The 16,604-nt window shown below is 42.8% G+C and overlaps 1 protein-coding gene across 9 annotated transcripts in view; it reads right to left on the bottom strand.

The window, feature by feature from the left end:
* The window catches only part of LOC137312378 (microtubule-associated protein 4-like), a 365,287-nt gene that overhangs the window by 224,536 nt on the left and 124,147 nt on the right, over nucleotides 1–16,604 (bottom strand). The gene's annotated exons all lie outside the window — the stretch shown is intronic.

Genomic DNA, 16,604 nt, shown 5'->3' with positions numbered 1-16,604 from the left:
AAAGCTGTGATCACTGACCTACATTGGCTACCGGTCCAGCAACACCTCAAATTTAAAATTCTCGTCCATGTGTTCAAATCCCTCCATGGCCTTGTCCCTCCCTATCTCTAACCTCCTCAAGTCCTACAACCCTCCGAGAACTCTGCGTTCCACAAATTCTGGCTTCTTGTGCACCCCGATTTCCTTTGCTCTACTATTGGCTGCCGTGCCTTCTGCTGTCTAGATCCTAAGCTTTGGGATTCCCTCCTTAAACCTCTCCACCTCGCTACCTCTCTCTCCTCCTCAAGATGCTCCATAAAACCTACCTCTTTGACCAAGCTTTTGGTCACCGGTGTCAAACTTTGTCCGACAACGTTCCTGTGAAGCGCACTGGGACGTTTTACTCCGTTAAAGGCACTGTGTAAATGCAAGTTGTTGTTGTTTTGATGGGGGGAGGGGTTCAAATCCACTCTAGGAATTCAGCACATAATCTGGGCTAACACTTAAGTGCAATATTGAGAGTGCATCTTTTCAGGTGAAACACTAATCCAAGGCCCCACCTGATTGTTCAGGTAGACATGAAGGATCTCATGACATGGAAGATGTCAGATCTGTGTGTCCTGGCCAACATTCCTCCCTCAACCAATACCACTAAAAACAGTTTAAATGGTTATTGATCTTATTGCTGTTTGTTGGATTTTGCTGTGCACAAATTGGCTACAGCATTGTCTACAAAACAGTAATGCATTGAATGTGAAGCATTTTGGGTTACATAAGAACATAAGAAATAGGAGCAGGAGTAGGCCAATCGGCCCCGCGAGCCTGCTCCGCCATTCAATAAGATCATGGCTGATCTGATCCTAACCTCAAATCTAAATTCATGACCAATTTCCTGCCCGCTCCCCGTAACCCCTAATTCCCTTTACTTCTAGGAAACTGTCTATTTCTGTTTTAAATTTATTTAATGATGTAGCTTCCACAGCTTCCTGGGGCAGCAAATTCCACAGACCCACCACTGAGTGAAGAAGTTTCTCCTCATCTCAGTTTTGAAAGAGCAGCCCCTTTTTCTAAGATTATGCCCCCTCGTTCTAGTTTCACCCATCCTTGGGAACATCCTTACCGCATCCACCCGATATTGCTTGCTCTTTGAATTAGAGAAATTTAGCACCATAATTACTCAAAAGAATAAATTTGGATGGAGTCTCAGCAATCCTGTATCTGAATACCAAATCACGAAAGCATGAAGCTCAGCAATGCTACAATTCAAGGTGCATAAAAGAAACTTAGCATGCCAGGAAGTTCAAATGGATCAGATTTATGTTCCTGCAGGACAGAATTAGTAGCTGTTAACGATTATAAAATGCTTATTTTCCCCATCATCCTTTGATAGCTTGGATATCACTGGAGTTTCACCAATTGATTCTCCCCATCAGAGGACGACAGTAGACTGTAATGACTTCCATACTAATCAAGATCCCAAGATGGTAAATACTGTAGATAAGTAAGCACCATTGGAATGTCACACTATACATCAATTCTTTCATCATGTTATCCAATTGTGTTTTGAATAGCCCCATTACCTCGCTCAGTACAGTCTAATCCTTTATTATTTTGAAAATCATTTTTCCCAATATATATTCCAAATATAATGTTCATCAATTTCCATTCCTGTTCTCTGGCCCTACATTTTTGACATCATTTGAAAAAATCTGAGTTTTCCTTATCTATGCCACATACACACCTCACTGAAGTCCTTCTTGAACCACCTTCTCTCTAAACTATGATGTTTAAGCTTCTCTAAACTTCATCACTCATGGCATAGTAATTGTAGTGGTAATGGTCTGGGCTAGCAAACCAGGAGTCATGTGTTCAAATCCCACCATGGCGAGTTGTGAAATTGAATTCAATAAATTTGGTAATTTGTGGGCTGGCACTAAAATAATTGAACAGTTGGTTCATTAATGTCCTTCAGAGAAGGAAACCTGACACCCCTATTTGACTGGCCCAGATGCAATTCCAGTCCCATACCATGCAATTGACTCCTAATACCTCCTACAGTGGAAAAACTAGCAAGCCACTCAGTTGTAAACAATCACCACACCAAATTCCCTTCACACTCTTCTTTTCTGCACTATTTTCTATAGTGCGTTGTAAAGCCTTTCCAATCTCCACCCTCCATGGACTTCAGCTCATGAAAACTCTGCTGCCTGTAGCCTATCCCGCACAAGGTCCTGTTCATCTATCACCGTTGTCCTTACTGATCTACATTGGCTCCCGATCCCCCAACACCACTGATTTAAAATGTGTGTGTATCATTCCCCTTGTGACCCCCTCCAGCTCGATAACCATCCCAGAACTCAGTCTCTCTGACTCTGGTCTTTTTTGCATCTCCCCTTCCCTTCCCTCACAACTGTTGGCTGCATCTTCATGGGGCCATCTAGACCCAATGTTTTGCAATTCCCCTTCCCTAATCCCTTTGCCTGTCTATCTCCCTCTCCTCCTTTTAAGACCCTCTTTAAAACCTACCTCTGAGCAAATGTTTGGTCATCACTCCTAATATTTCCTTTGGCTCAGTCTCCATTTTCATCTGATTACACCTTTGGGACATTTTTCTACATTAAAGGCACTACATAAATGCAAATTATTAACATAAAACATCTACTGATCTCTATTCTGACTATATATCCTAGTACTGTATTAGTTCTTTTAAAACTGCTTCACTCTGGATACAAAGTGATCTGCCTATTACTACTAAGTCCCTTTCCAAGCCTCACTGTGCAAATTTAATGCTATTCATTATATAATCCCACTTTTTTTTCCCTGTAAGATTGGCCGGCAAAGCGGAGACCAGGAATGGAACCTGGCACCTTCCTAACCTGAATGACTCGGTACCATCCCACACTGTCTAATTACTCAAAGGACTCTAGAAAGGAAAAGAGAAGGTGGTTCTTAAAAAGGACTGGCAACTGGCTTTTCTCCAGAGTTGCATTTTGGAACCAATGCCTAGAAATTAGTCTGGTCGATTATTAACATACGAACACTTAACCCACTCACATGGAATTCAATTGCCTGCTATTTTTACAAAGGCAGTAACCCATTTAACACCTCTTAAAATACAGAAAGAATTTCCTATGAATCACTAAGCCCTTGTACACTGAATACTATGATTTCAAGACACAAAACTCCAAACAGCTAGACTAACCTAACATGTCTCCGATACAGTACTGCATCAAATTATAAATAGAACCGTGCTTAAAAAAAAATTCTACTGTGAAATGGCATGGGTGAGTACTCCAGAGACTGACCATTAAACATTAGTTTGACTGTATTTATACAGGGCTCTTTCATTCAAAATCACTGCTTTACTGTAAATCAACCAACTGTAATTAATTTTGATGCTCCCCAATGGCTTGGCGGTTAAATTCACCACGTGGGACTGAGCCACAAAGACCCAGGTGGCGCCTAGTTTGACTCGTGGTCCATCAGCCGATGGATGTTGGGCAAGAGCAGGACTATGCTCGGCTGCAGTACTAACATCTCCCCAATCAAATATCCTGCTCACGCTCTCATGGTCTAGTCTCACATGAAAAATGCTACTTGAGCAGTGCACAGGAGGGCTGCTGGCACTTGTGCAACTTTACTCCAGCAGGAATCACCATCCTCAGTAGAGGAGAAAACTGGGAAAGAAAAAAAAAACAATTCAACAGAGCAGTGTTCCTACAACCCTACCAGGAGCATCACTTTCAATGCGGGTAAACCAAGCAGACCAGTTTGTTGCTCCATGTCCCCTCCCAACTACCGGCAGGGAATGTGACAGGTGCAGTAAGCTTGTTCTCATGTCAATCATTACAGCTGACCTGGGATCAGCACAGTTAGAGGTAGATTAGAATGCCCTCAAAATTAACCAAAAATTAACATTAATGATAGAGAATCATCTGCATGGGTTTTGCACATCAAGATTGGCTTAGCTGAAAATGTATTAGCAGGATATGGAAAACACTCAAGTTAAACCCCATACATTCTCATTCCAGTCCCCTGCCCTAATATATTATCTCCTGTATAACTTAAATTCTCCTTAAATAGGATCAGTGCAAAAGTACATTTTTATATGTCCAAAGAATTAAAAAATATTCTCCTTAATTAGATTGACCGCCTGGCAGTTGAGATGCTTTAGGAATTAGACTTTGAAACAAACAAGTCCCTAACCACGTTCAGTGAGTGATCTCACTGCCCCTCCAACCCCTAGTAGTGTAGCTGGTACCACCAAACCTGTAAGTCAAGAACTGTTGTGAAATGAACAGGTCAAGGGTGGGGGGGGGAGGATGAAAAAGAGATGGAGATGGAACAAGCAAAATGAATGGTTTTGATTAGATAAAGCCAAGTGAAGGATGAAGGCTTATATATGATAGGGCATCAAGGTTGAAAACAGGAGGGAAATTGGATAAATCAAGCAGCAGGAGTTAGGTGACATCAAACTTGGGTTTTAAAACTTTGTAGATTGTAGGAATGGAGCTGCCATTTAAAATATAATTGTAAGACACAATTAAAATATAACCATAAAAAGCATTTTGATTTATCAATAAAATCTTTAATGATTAACAAGTCAATAAGTTCTCTTTTCTTCCCCTCCTCCTGCCCTAATCCACCCTCATCACCCTGCACCGCACCCACCCCCCCAAATTCCTTGATCTCAGGTTACTGCCAAGACCATCCCAATTTTGGGTGCAGGGAGAGAAAGAGTAGTCACCAACCTACTGAGCACCCAACAGTTGGCTTAACAGCAGCATCAGCAGAGGCTAGAGACTGTCACCATGCCTGCCTCTCAAGTGTGAGGATAGACTGGTATGGCAGGAGGAGCAAGAGAGGATAGAAAAAAAATAGAATCAAATGGATAACGGTACAGAAGACTATTTGACCCATCCTAGTTCTTCAACTGGAATTATCAACTCCAATTCCATATCCTTTTATGTTCTTCCTTTGCAAATACTTACCCAATTTTCATTTGATGTTACCGTCTCTGCTATATGAGCCACTTGTGATATGTTACTGGACTAGTAATCCAGAGGCCTGGACTAATAATCCAGACAGCATGAATTCAAATCTCACCATGGCAGTTTGAGAATTTGAATTGAGTTTTAAAAAATCTGTAAATAAAAAGCTGGTGTCAGTAAAAGCGACTATGAAGCTGTCGGATAGTCATAAAAACCCAACTGGTTCATTAATTTTCTTTACGGAAGGAAGCCTGCTGCCCTTACCCAGTCTGGCCTATACATGACTTCAGTCCCACACCAACGTGGTTGACTCTTACCTGCCCACCGAAGTGGCCTAGCAAACCGCTCAGTAGTATCACCACCTTCTCAGGGCAACTAAGGATGGGCAATAAATGCCAGCCTTGCCAGAGACCCACATCCAGAGAAGCAATAAAAAAAATTGCTGAAAGTCCATTTTCCACTCCTGACTTTTCTGACGTTCTTATAAATGAGGGTTAAGATTTTTTTTCCTCGTTACTGGGACGCTTAACTTTCAGCATTTTCCACTACGAAGAACAGCTTCATAGATAAAATGTGTTGCCATTCCAACAGGCAGATGGGATAACCAAGCTCCCCAGAGACATGATTCCAAGTTGACAGCACTGGAGATGCCGGAGAGTGAAAAGAACAGGTCAGATATTTTAAAAATAAAGTACAAGTAGATGCCCTGACAGCTCAGTTGCCAGTTCACTGTCCCTGTGGGGAACTAAACTATACAGATCAGTTAAGTGGCACATTCAATTCTGTACTGTGTTAGCCCCTTGGGCTGAGGAGGAGGAAAGAAGAAAAAAAATTAAGATCACGATAGCCTTCCAGTGACTGACACCAATATCAATGAAGAATCGAATTTAACTCAGTCCTCCACCCCCACCCCCCCAAACCAAACTCATTATCTACCCACAGGCATGAAGGATGGTCTCTGGTGAAATACTGGACTGTACCCAGTTTGTAGGATATCATAGCCCAGGCTCGAGTCGCTACCTTCAAGATAAAATCTTCAAAAAAAAAAACAAATGTTCAAGGCCTGGGTATCAAATTATTATTTGACGATTCTAAATTATTTAATAGCTTTATTCTGTTTTTCCAAAAAGGAATTCTGAATCCTATTACACAGCAGTCTGAAGGCACAGTGTTTATTAATAGTCTCCCATTGCAAAGCATTTTTCTACATTTCCACTCATATTTGCCCTGGAGCTCCATAAGCAGCAACCAGAGCAGCCTATGTAGTGGAGGGAGAAATAAAAGAGATTTTGACTTCTGGCTGAACTTGCTGCTCAGACATCTGAATAATTCTGAAAACAACCCATTCAATGCATAGAATTACTGCAGTCTGTTTTGCTTTTATTTCCACCCCTTTGTCTCCTCTGTTCCTGAAGACACTGATTCTTGCTTGGGATATGTGTACCACCTTACCTCCACTACCTGGCTCAAGTAGCCTTTCTTCCTGGGTGGGTGAATTCGCCTACAGTACCTGCTCCTAATAGGCATCCAGGTGACCCCCTCCTCCCACTGTGGGGGAGTGTTGGATGAGGACAGATTCAGGCTTGGTTATGATGCCCTTCATAGTCAATTGGACACAACACACAAAACATCCTGCTAACACTCAGTCTCAACGCACATTAAAATTGGCCATATGGGCAATATATCAGACAGCAGCCAGTGCCCACGTAGCTGTAACCCAGCAAGAGTGACTGCCTTGGGGGGAGGGACAAGAGGAGGAGATGGTAAAAGACAATGGAATACAAAAAGAAAAAGAAAATGACCAACTTGAAATATGATTAGGATACAATATTCTCCCAGTTCTTAAGGGTTAGTGCATCAAACTATTTCAATCACAGAGGAAATTAGTAGCTCTGGTAAACAAGCTACTCAATTCCATTGTGTTATTGAACATGCTGGTTAAATATAGTCTAGAGTTCTGATACTCGATCTAAATAATTAAGGGCTGAATCACACTGATGCTTTTACTGATTCAGATGATGGAAAGTTCACAACACAAGCTGTGCAGAATAAGCAGCCTAGGAGGAAAGAGCAACTAATGGTCCTAAATGCCTTGGGAGCAGAACTCATTCGTGGTGGTTGTGACCAGGCAGACAGCAAAAATATCGACGCCCTGCAGCACAAACCTGGCCTTTCTTTGCAACTTCCTAAATCAAACTCACATTACAGTACATGCCTTGGCTTCTCTTAAGGACACAAGAACATATGAATTTTTAAAGAACAGCAACACTGGCATCTACCTGACAATGTGGAAAATTGCCCAGGTATGTCCTGTCCACAAAAAGCAGGACAAATCCAATCCGGCCAATTACCACACCATCAGTCTATTCTCAATCATCAGCAAGGTGACGGAAGGTGCCGTCGACAGTGCTATCAAGCGGCACTTACTCACCAATAACCAGCTCACTGATGCTCAGTTTTGGTTCTGCCAGGACCATCGGCTCCAGACCTCATTACAGCCTTGGTCCAAACATGGACAAAAGCGCTGAATTCCAGAGGTGAAGTCAGAGTAAGTGCCCTTGAAATCAAGGCAGCATTTGACAGAGTGTGGCACCAAGGAGCCCTAGTAAAATTGAAGTCAATGGGAATCAGGGGGAAAACTCTCCAGTGGCTGGAGTCATACCTCGCACGAAGGAAGATAGAAGTGCTTGTTGGAGGCCAATCATCTCAGCCCCAGGGCATTGCTGCAGGTGTTCCTCATGGCAGTGTCCTAGGCCCAAATCATCTTCAGCTGCTTCATCAATGGCCTTCCCTCCATCATAAGGTCAGAAATGGGGATGTTCGTTGATGATTGCAGTGTTCAGTTCCATTCGCAACCCCTCAGATAACGAAGCAGTCCATGCCTGCATGCAGCAAGACCTGGACAACGTCCAGGCTTGGGCTGATAAGTGGCAAGTAACGTTCGCGCCAGAGAAATGCCAGGCAATGATCATCTCCAACAAAAGAGTCCAACAAAAGAGTTCAACCACCTCCCCTTGACATTCAACGGCATCCTGGGGGTCACCATTGACCAGAAACTTAACTGCACCAGCCACATAAATATTGTGGCTACAAGAGCAGGTCAGAGACTGGGTATTCTGCGGTGAGTGACTCATCTCGTGACTCCAAAAAGCCTTTCCACCATCTCCAAGGCACAAATCAGGAATGTGATGGAATACTCTCCACTTGCCTGGATGAGTGCAGCTCCAACAACACTCAAGAAGCTCGACACCATCCAGGACAAAGCAGCCCACTTGATTAGCACTCCATCCACCACCCTAAACATTCACTCCCTTCACCATCGGCGCACCGTGGCTGCAGTGTGTACCATCCACAGGATGCACCGCAGCAACTCTCCAAGGCTTCTTCGACAGCAACTCCCAAACCCACAACCTCTACCACAAGGGCAGCAGGCGCATGGGAACACCACCACCTGCACGTTCCCCTCCAAGTCACACACCATCCCAACTTGGAAATATATCGTCGTTCCTTCGTCATCGCTGGGTCAAAATCCTGGAACTCCCTACCTAACAGCACTGTGGGAGAACCTTGACCACATGGACTGCAGCGGTTCAAGAAGGCAGCTCACCACCACCTTCTCAAGGCAAATAAGGAATGGGCAACAAATGCTGGCCTTGCCAGCAATGCCCACATCCCATATCCCATGAACGAATTAAAAAAAAATCAATAAGGGTTTTTTCCTAGATCTGCCTCAACTTCCCCAGAGTTTACCCATGTCCTGGGTAACATCTCTCACTCAACCATACCAGCAGGGGAAAAAAAAGATAAATGACCAATTAATTTTACTGCAGTTAATAGGATCTTGCTGTAGAACATAGGAACAAAAGTAGACCATTCAGTCCCTCAGGCATGTTCCACCATTCAATTAGATCATGGCTGATCTATACTTCATCTCCATTTAATATTAAGTAAACAGAAAGTCTACTAATGTGGAGTTCTCAGTGATTTAATGTGGTGATTCATGCCTGGTGGGTTTCATTGCACATCACTTGGAAAACCAAAAGAAGACACAAAATCAGAGGCTGTTTTTCGTCTCCACAAGATGTATCAAAGGCAACAGTGCTACCACCTGAGCCAATCCAAGTAGGGTGGTGCTGAATTGAGCTCCAGGATTTAAACACATAATCTAGGCTGACACTCAATACAGTACTGAGGAAGTGCTACATTGTCAGAATTACTGTCTGCCTGGGCCAACATTCCTCCTTCAACCAACACGAGCAAGAATAGATTAACTGGTCATTAATCTCACTCCTTTGTGAGATCCTACTGTACATAAAATGACTGACAGAATAATGGAATTATAAGGCACCAGAGATGGCCATTTGGCCCATCACATCTGTGCCACCTCTCTGATAGAGTTATCCGCTTCATCCAATTCCCCAAGGAGGACATGAAAAGCGCTATATAAATGCAAGTTTTCTCTTTCTTTCCCCATATACCCTTTTAAATTTTCTTTCTCAAATATTTATCTACTTCCCTTTATGAGCTCTAATAGATTCTGCTTCCATCACCATTTCTGGTAGGAAATTTCATATCCTAACAAATTTGCATTTTAAAAAAAAATTCCTCAACTTTTTGGTGATGATCTTAAATTTATGGCCTCTAGTTATCGACTCGTTAACCAGTGAAAGTAGTTTTTCCCTTATAGTATCAAAGCCCTTCATAATTTTGAGCAGCTCCATCATGTCTGCTCTTTATATTCTGTGCTCCATGGTCTTGACATCCTTCTTAAAGTAGGGTGCCCAAAACTGGATGCAATATTCTAATTGCGGTCTAGATAATAATTTGTATAAGTTTTGCATCAACTTTGTTTTGGTTCTCAATGCCCTATTTGCTTCCCCACATACCAGTCATTACATTTCGAAGTATCCATTGTATGTGGAGTGCTTGGATTGTTTGAAATGTGATAATATGCTGTATAAATAATGAAGTCTTTCTTTATTTAAGCAGTAGTGCTATTAGGGAAGTTGTATTGAGTATCAGTCATACAGACCAGAAAAGCCCCAGGTTTGATTCCGGGTCCCAACCAAGTTACAGAATCACAGCCAAAGCTGCAGTAGGCATGCTACAAATTTGCCTCAGTGCCCGAGGCTAGGGAGGGAGGAGAAAAAAAATCAGCCTGGGCTCTTGTATCTGATAGCTATCCAGCGAGCATGCACCTGTATGGACAGGACTGCGCTTGGCTACAAACCCCTTCATAGCTGAGTAGCCTACATACACTCTCATTCAATGAACATCCATGATACCGGCACAGCTTTAATCTATTCCTCTTCATGTGCTGCCACACCTGCTCTGTATATCCAACATTTTCTATTTTTATTTAGTTTTGGATCTTTGAAATCATCACTGCTTCTTTCCATCTTCCCAATTTGTAACCATCTCAAAGTTTATTTCAAATTAGACCATCATTTTCCTTTTATGAACGTACTTTCCATACAAGACAGCAATTTATATGCATCTTCTATACTGTATACACTGCACATGGTGCAGCTTCCTCTACGTTTGGGAGACCAGAGATTAGGTGATTAGTTTGCTGAACATCTCTGTTCTGTCCAGAAGCAAGATCCTAGCCTCCCTCTAGCTCACCATTTCAAGACCCTGCCACCTTCGCTCTGATCCTTTTTTAGTTTCCTATACTGCTCCAACTAAGATTCAGGAACAGTATTTTGTCTTCCCTGAATGCAGAATTCAGTAACCTTGGCTGTCTTCCCCCATTTTTTTTAAAGCCAGTTTCTCCTATTCACACTATTTTAGAGCAACATTACTCACATATGACCTCTGTACATCATTCAATACTTTGAAATCACTTTTACAATAGCACTCATTTTGTCAAGACTATGGAAAAGCACTGAGCATTAGCTACATTCCTGCACTTGCATTGTTGTAACTGGCTCCTTCATCCTGGCATCAGATTTGTAGACCTATGGAAACTATTCTGCTATTGGCATAAGCCAGCCAACTCCAGTTACGTGAGCATGGGGAAACAGCGCATGAACACCCCATCTCCTACACTCAGCACTAAACAGGCATCAATACAAAGTCTCCTGTCTCCTGGCTGTAAGGGTCCTACGTGAACTGTTTGGGCAGTTTTAATCCATTTCTTTAGTGGGATGGCCTACAGCACAAATCTTGCACTAATTGACAATACCACTCACAGGCCTGGGTCTAGTGTTGTACATCACAGGATAGGCTGGAGATTATGCCCAGCAGAATATTATAGTTACAGAATTATTAAAGGAATATTATAGAAATATCTATATATAAATATAAAAATGGGGACATTTATACCCCCCAATTTGGCATCATCCACAAATTTTGATATTGTACTTCCGATACCAGAGTCCAAATCATTTATGTAAATGGTCAACAGTGGTCCCAGCACCGATCCCTGTGGAACACTACTTCTCACCTTCCACCAGTCTGAATAACTACCTTTAACCTCTACTCTGTTTTGTTTTGTAGCCAGCTTGCTACGCATTCTGCTGCTTGTCCCAACTCCACATAAGTCTGTCTAGCCCTGTCAGAATTTTATACGTTTCAATGAGATCCCCTCTCATTCTTCTAAACTCGAGTGAATACAGGCCAAGTCGACCCAATCTCTCCACATACAAAAGTCCTGCCATCCCGGGGATCAGTCTGGTGAACCTTCGCTGCACTCCTTCTATGGCAAGTATATCCTTTCTTAGGTATGGAGACCAAAACTGCACACAATACTCCAGGTGTGGTCTCACCATGGCCCTGTATAACTGAATAAAGACATCATTGCAAGAAGATTTGAGTACAGGAGCAAGGAAGGCCAACATACCATTTGCCTTCCTAACTGCTTGCTGCACCTGCATGTTTGCTTTCAGTGGCTGGTGTACAAGGACACCCAGGTCCCTTTGTACATCAATATTCCCCAATCTATCACCATTTAAATAATACTCTGCCTTTCTGTTTTTCCTTTCGAAGTGGATAACTTCACATTTATCCACATTATACTATATCTGCCATGTATTTGCCCACTCTCTCAACTTGTCTAAATCGCCTTGAAGCCTCTTTGCATCCTCCTCACAACTCACCATCCCACCTAGTTTTGTGTCGTCAGCAAATTTGGAAATATTACATTTGGTTCCCTCATCCAAATCATTGATATATATTGTGAATAGCTGGGGCGCAAGCACTGATCCCTGCGGTACTCCACTAGTCACTGCCTGCCACCCCGAAAAAGACCCATTTATTCCTACTCTCTGTTTCCTGTCTGTTAACCAATTTTCAATCCATGCCAGTATATTACCCCCAATCCCATGTGCTTTAATTTTGCACACTAACCACTTATGTGGGACTTTATCAAAGGCCTTCTGAAAATCTAAATAAACCACATCCACTGGTTCTCCCTTATCTGTTCTACTAGTTACATCCTCAAAAAAACTCCAGTAGGTTCGTCAAACATGATTTCCCTTTCATAAATCCATGTTGACTTTGTCTAATCCAGTTGATATTTTCTAAGTGTCCTGTTATCACATCCTTTATAATAGACTCTAGCATTTTCCATAGTCATGAGTACACTATGCAGTACCTTATCTAAGGCCTTTTGAAAGTCCATGTATATTACATCCACTACATTACCATTGTCTACTCGGTTACTTCTTAAAAGAATTCAATAAAGTTGGACAAGCATAACCATCCCTTTTTAAATCCTTGCTGACTATTCTTTATTATATTTTTGGATTCTGGATGTTTTTCTATTACATCTTTTGAGTAGAGATTCCAATATCTTTCCTGCCACCAACATTAAACTAACTGGTCTATAGTTCCCTGGATTTGTGTTCTCTCTCTTTTTGGATATAGGAATAACATTAGCTGTCCACCAGTCCAATCTAGTTTATCATTGATCTCCTTCCTATCTATCTTAAATGTATTGATATCCTTTTTGATCTCATCTTCTAATGTTATGACCACCTTGTTTTCTCCCTGGTAAAAACTGAGGCAAAGTAACTATTCAATATTTCTGTCATTTCATTGTCAGTACCTCTTTCAGTGTCATTACTATGGTGTCAGCTGTGGCTCAGCAGGTAGCACTCTTGCCTCTGAGGCAGGAGGTTGTGAGTTCAAGTCCTGCTCCAGAGACTTGAGCAAAAATCTAGGCTCACATCCCCTAACTAGTACTGAGGGAGTGCTGCACTGTTGGAGGTGCCGTGTTTCGGATGAGATGTTAAACTGAGGCCGTCTGACCTCTCGGCTGGCTGTAAAAGATCCCATGGCACTATTTCGAAGACGAGCAGGGGAGTTCTATCACACTGCTCCTTGCTGTGCAAATTGGCTGCTACATTTCAATAATGACTACTGGTCATAAAGCACTTTGGGGGTCATGAAAGGCACTATATAAATGCAAGTCTCAGAGGGCACATGACATACTTGATGTTGGAAGCCATGCATGATGGCCTACCCTGTGTAAAACCCACAGTAGCTCCACCTCTAGCCTACCGTGCTCTGTACAATAAACTGAACACACACAAGTGTGCCCTCCAATATACTCTACATTTAGGATCATAAGAGATGCTCTCTTAACATCACATCATGTTTGCCAGGATTTAACCATTTCTCCAACCTCCTGTCCATCCAACTTTCCAAGTTGCTCCCAGAAGATGAGGGGCATAGATAGGATGGATACTAAGGAGCTTTTTCCCTTCGTTGAGGGTTCTATAACAAGGGGGCATAGATTCAAGGTAAAAGGCGGGAGGTTTAGAGGGGATTTGAGAAAGAACTTTTTCACCCAGAGGGTGGTTGGAGTCTGGAACTCACTGCCTGAGAGGGTTGTGGAGGCAGGAACCCTCACAACATTCAAGCAGCATTTGGATGAGCACTTGAAATGCCATAGCATACAAGGCTACGGACCAAATGCTGGAATATGGGATTAGATTAGACTGGGCTTGATGGCCGGCGCGGACACGATGGGCCTCTATCCGTGCTGTATAACTCTATGACTCTAAGATCTCCTACTAATGACACGTTCCAAGTTAAACTCCAGAATGTTCACTCCCTTGCAAAAAAAAAAACACCTCCCCATCAATAAACTCACTTTCGATGAGTCTAACAATTTGTACATGAATGAATTCTGGCTCAGTGACTACTTCACCTTCTTTAACTAAAGCCCCCTCACGTGTTCCACTATGTCCCCCACCCAAACCTCCATAGCTTTGATCACTAGCTGCCACTCCATCCTCATCTCCTACCATCCAGCACCATTTCCCCAATCAAGACCAGCAGCCTTTTCCACCCCTCTTTCAAAGACCTGGTTGCCTACAGTAATTTGTTCACTTTTTGCACTAAGTGATTCCTCATCAACTTCCCTGATCACTTCACATCCCTTGCTGCCCACATCTCCCACAATACTGCCCTCACCCTTCACTCTTGGGGCAAAAAAATCCTCTTCCTTCCCTGCCCGCAGATCCCTCATGAACAGAGACCAACTCCCGATTAATGTATGTATGCATGATTAGATCGATCGATCGATCTGGGATATGGGGAAACAATCCGAATTTGCAAACAAGACAAAATAGTGAGCATTAGCCACAGAAGAGGACTGTAAGCAACTTCGAGAGTACATAGACCAGTCAGTAAAATGGACAGATAGATTATAGGCAATGCAATTTGGGAGGAAGAATCCATAAATCTTTAAAAGCAGGAGGACAAGTTGTTATAGAGATTATATATACATACACATGGATCCTAGGTTTCTTACATTACAGTATAAAAGCAAATAGGTAATGCTTAGATTATACAAAGCATTTGTATGGCCACAGTTAGAATATTCATAGAGAGTCATAGAGTTATACAGCACGGATAGAGGCCCTTCGGCCCATCGTGTCCGCGCCGGCCATCAGCCCTGTCTACTCTAATCCCATATTCCAGCATTTGGTCCGTAGCCTTGTATGCTATGGCATTTCAAGTGCTCATCCAAATGCTTCTTGAATGTTGTGAGGGTTCCTGCCTCCACAACCCTTTCAGGCAGTGAGTTCCAGACTCCAACCACCCTCTGGGTGAAAAAGTTCTCTCTCAAATCCCCTCTAAACCTCCCGCCTTTTACCTTGAATCTATGTCCCCTTGTTATAGAACCCTCAACGAAGGGAAAAAGCTCCTTAGTATCCATCCTATCTGTGCCCCTCATAATTTTGTACACCTCAATCATGTCCCCCCTCAGCCTCCTCTGCTCCAAGGAAAACAAACCCAATCTTCCCAGTCTCTCTTCATAGCTGAAGCGCTCCAGCCCTGGTAACATCCTGGTGAATCTCCTCTGCACCCTCTCCAAAGCGATCACATCCTTCCTGTAGTGTGGCGACCAGAACTGCACACAGTACTCCAGCTGTGGCCTAACCAGTGTTTTATACAGCTCCATCATAACCTCCTTGCTCTTATATTCTATGCCTCGGCTAATAAAGGCAAGTATCCCATATGCCTTCTTTACCACCTTATCTACCTGTTCCGCCGCCTTCAGGGATCTGTGAACTTGCACACCAAGATCCCTCTGACCCTCTGTCTTGCCTAGGGTCCTCCCATTCATTGTGTATTCCCTTGCCTTGTTAGTCCCTCTTACTGCATCTAGTTTTGGGTACCTTACTTTAGGAAAGATATCAAGGCCATGGAGAGGGTACAAAAGAGATTTGTAGGCCATTCATCCCCTCAAGCCTGTTCTGCTGCCATTCAATTAGATCACGGCTGATCTGTCCCTCAACTCCATTTACCTGCTGTTGATCCATGCCCCTTAACACTCTTACCTAATAAAAATCTGTCTATCTCAGTATTGAAAATTTTAATTGACCCAGAATCCACAGCCTTTTGGAGGAGAGATTTCCACATTTTTAATACTCCTTGTGTGAAAAAGTGCTTCCTGATTTCAATCCTGAATGGTCTAGCTCTAATTTTAAGATTGTGACTCCTTGTTCTGGATTCCCCCATCAGTGGAAGTAGCTTCTCTGTATCTACCCTATTGCATCCTTTTATCATTGTAAACACATCAATTAGATCATGCCTCAACCTGCTAAACAAGGGAATACAAATCAAGTTTCTGCAACCTGTCATCATTCAACTGTTTAAGCCCTGGTGTCATTCTGGTGAATCTGTGCTGTATCACCCTAACATCACCAAGACCAATATATCCTTCCTGAGGAACAGTGTCAGAGACTGAATGTAGAACCCCAGATGGGGTCTGACCAAGGCTCTAAACAACTGAAGCACAACCTCCTCCCATTTGTATTCCAGGCCAACCTTCCAGTAGCCTTTTTGATTACTTTTTGTACCTATCATAGTAGGTAAAGCACAAGAGGAGGCCATTCGGCCCATCATGCCTGTGCCGACTCTTTGACAGAGCTATCCAATTAGTCCCATTTCCCTGCTCTTTTCCCATAGTCCTGTAAATTTTTTCCCTTCAAGTATTTATTCAATTCCCTTTTGAAAGTTACTATTGAATCTGCTTCCACCACCTTTTCATGCAGGGCATTTCAGACCATTACAACTCGCTGCGTAAAAAAATATTTCCTCATGTTGCCTCTGGCTCTTTTGCCGATCACCTTAAATCCGTGCCCTCTGGTTACCGACTCGTCTGCCACTGGAAAC

This window comes from Heptranchias perlo, chromosome 3 (genome assembly GCF_035084215.1).
Source record: "Heptranchias perlo isolate sHepPer1 chromosome 3, sHepPer1.hap1, whole genome shotgun sequence".
Lineage (NCBI taxonomy): Eukaryota > Metazoa > Chordata > Chondrichthyes > Hexanchiformes > Hexanchidae > Heptranchias > Heptranchias perlo.
This window is presented reverse-complemented; position numbering and strand designations above follow the sequence as displayed.